This window comes from Dinoponera quadriceps, unplaced genomic scaffold, assembly GCF_001313825.1.
Source record: "Dinoponera quadriceps isolate SergipeBrazil2010 unplaced genomic scaffold, ASM131382v1 scaffold1082, whole genome shotgun sequence".
Taxonomy (NCBI): domain Eukaryota; kingdom Metazoa; phylum Arthropoda; class Insecta; order Hymenoptera; family Formicidae; genus Dinoponera; species Dinoponera quadriceps.
The window spans coordinates 1-3,361 of record NW_014555161.1 but is presented as its reverse complement, the minus strand read 5'-3'; the positions used below and the strand labels follow the sequence as shown (position 1 = coordinate 3,361).

General features: G+C 40.5%; 1 pseudogene; it reads left to right on the top strand.

Moving 5' to 3' along the window:
• The first annotated feature begins 1,222 nt into the window (after positions 1-1,222).
• On the top strand, positions 1,223-3,168 carry LOC106743170 (annotated as a pseudogene).
• Positions 3,169-3,361: the final 193 nt, after the last annotated feature.

Genomic DNA, 3,361 nt, shown 5'->3' with positions numbered 1-3,361 from the left:
TATTTATACTTATTTGAAAGAATCACTTTTTAAAGGTTATTATTTTTTCGACAACGCTACATGTTGCGTACGCGTTAAGCGCTGATGGACTCATTATCAGAGGATGTAAGATATGCATAGGTTTGTTACGAAAAAGGCTGATAAAACCTTTTATCGAAACTGTTGTCGAAAACCTTCAAGCGCTGATGAATTCATTATCAGAGGATGTAAGATATGCATAGGTTTGTTACGAAGAAGGCTGATAAAACCTTTTATCGAAAATGTTGTCGAAACTTCCGTGCAATTTGTGTCCTGTATGCAAACACTACTAACAAACGTGCGACAGTGAACATTTCTAAAGAACTATACGGATAAGAAGGAAGACTATTTGCTTTAATCGGCTATAAAAACCTGAAAGATAATTTTGACAGTGTTTAATGAAAAAAAATGTAAGAACTCGTGCGAACTGAATGTGAATTGTGGGATCAATTCACTCGATTGAATTCGCGAGACGAGTACAACGTGTGGGAGGAACGGTGTGATGAGTGCCTCGAGTCGTTGGAAGGACATAGTCGAGCGAAACGACCGAGATTATTGATCGGTGTTCAACAATCGTTGATCGCTCGAATTGCGCGACTCGAAGGACTAAAACATTCATTGCGTACGCGTTTTGTACATACTGGCGCCGGACATTCAAACGCAGGACTCTTGTGGCGTGAAATAGACACTGCTTTCAATAGCCGCGTATTAACTGGTGCGGTTATAAATGTAAATTTTATGGAACCTCTTCGATTTCTTCAGAGTGCGAAGGACATAGTGCTTGAACATGTGCAAAACGCTAGGGAGGGACACGCAAGTGTAAAAGTGAACACTGCATTTAACGGTGAGTTTGTCACGGGTGATAAACGCGCGAACAAAAGTATTATCACAAAAAACTTTGAACTCATCGGCGCATCCGATCTCGAAGAGTGGTATGAGCGACGTTTTATCGAGCCCACTTTAGCATCTTTACAAGAATTTCAAGAACGTGATAGCAGATGGGCATTGTCGCGAATACTCAACCTAACAATCAATGTGAACAAGTACAATCCGATGCGTGCGGGGTGCCACATTGAGTTACCGCGCGAGATACAGATCAAGAAAGCAGTAATCAACGTTAAATTTAAAGACAATGCGTGTTTCGCGTGGGCAGTGGTTGCGGCTCTGTATCCAGCCGATAAAGACGANGTATGAGCGACGTGTTATCGAGCCCACTTTAGCATCTTTAGAAGAATTTCAGGAACGTGATAGCGGATGGGCATTGTCACGAATACCCAACCTAACAATCAATGTGAACAAGTACAATCCGATGCGTGCGGGGTAACACATTGAGTTACCGCGCGAGATACAGATCAAGAAAGCGGTAATCAACGTTAAATTTAGAGACAATGTGTGTTTCGCGTGGGCAGTGGTTGCGGCTCTGTATCCAGTCGATAGAGACGCAAATCGTGCATCCATGTACCCACACTATACAACAGTGCTCAATTTACAGAACATTGAGTTTCCAATGTCTGTAAATCAAATAACAAACTTCGAGCAACAAAACAATATATCCATCAACGTGTACAGTGCCGAGAAGAAGAAAACAGAAAATGGAAAAACAACACATGTGATCCTTCCGATATGTCTCACTGACCGCAAGATGGACAGACACGTCAACTTGTTGTACTTGCCAGATCCGCGAGATGACAACGTTGGACACTTTGTATGGATAAAAAACTTGTCCCGACTTGTGAGCAAGCAACTAAGCAAACATGATCATAAGAAGTATATCTGCAGCCGGTACGTATAAATTTGTAAAAAAAAATATATAAATATCTTTTGAAATAAATATTAATTAAAATGTTTTTTTTACAGATGCTTGCACTATTTTAGTTAGAGCGAAAGGTTGCAGGTCCATATAATAGATTGTGGATAAATGAACGACTGCGTCATCCTGCTGCCTAGCGAGGACGACAAATGGCTCAGTTTTTGCAACTACAACAGGAAAGAGCGTCTACCGTTCGTCGTGTACGCTGATCTGGAGTGCATCTTACGGAAAACTGCGAGCGAGGAGGGAGAAGATCACAAATCGCACGCGTATCAGCATCATAGGGTATTCAGCATAGCGTATTATTTACATTGCTATTATGATGAATCATTATCGTATTTTCGAAGCCGTCGCGGTAGTGATTGCGTCTCGTGGTTCGTCGAGCAACTCGAAGAGTTAGTGCACCGCGTAAAATTATTCTTATCAACAAATGTCCCCATGGAAACTTTATCAAACGAACAGTTGGAAACATTTAATAGTGCGACACACTGTCACGTATGAGAGAAAGAGGTCGAGAAAGAGGATAAACGCGTACGCGATCATTGCCATCTCACCGGACGGTACAGAGGTCTCGCGCATTCAAAGTGCAATTTAAATTATAAATATTCATATTACATTCCAATAGTTTTCCATAATTTATCCGGCTACGATTCACATTTTATTATCACGGAAATAGCAAATGCATTTGAAGGCTCGATCAATGTGCTGCCGATAACAAAAGAAAAATATATAACATTTACGAAGCACGTCCAAGATACAGCAAAAAAATCTTATTCACGAAATTGCATACAGTTACGATTCATCGATTCATACAAATTTCTAAATACCAGTCTCGAAAAATAAGCATCTTTTCTCGACAAAGAAAAATTAAAAATTTTACAGTCCACATTTTCAAATATATATGATTTCGATTTATTGACATGAAAGGGTGTTTTTCCATATGAATACCTTGATTGCGTGGACAAACTGCAGGACCCGTGTTTACCACCGCGAGATTCATTTTATAGTTCGTTGACGGGTGATACGGTATCCGAGAGCGATTACGCGCACGCTGCGAACGTCTGGCAACGATTCTCTATTGAAACCTTGGGTGAATACAGCGATTTATATCTGAAGACTGATGTCTTATTATTAGCCGATATTTTTGAAAANTTTTGAAAATTTCCGGGATAGTTGCATCAAAAGTTACGGATTAGATTCTGCACATTATTATACTTTACCGGGTTTCACTTGGGATGCTATGTTAAAACATACCGGCATAAATTTTGAATTGCTCATTGATATCGATATGGTCATGTTCATCGAACGTGGTATACGCGGCGGTCTCAGTCGATGTTCCGGTAGATACGCATAGGCCAGTAACAAGTACATGCAGTCTTACGATTCATCGAAACCATCGTCGTACTTGATGTACTTTGACGTAAACGATCTGTACGGTTGGCAATGTGTCAACCGCTGCCTTACGCCGAATTTCAATAAGTCAAAGATGTTTCAACATTTGATGCATCTTCAATCGCTGTCGATTCACCCATA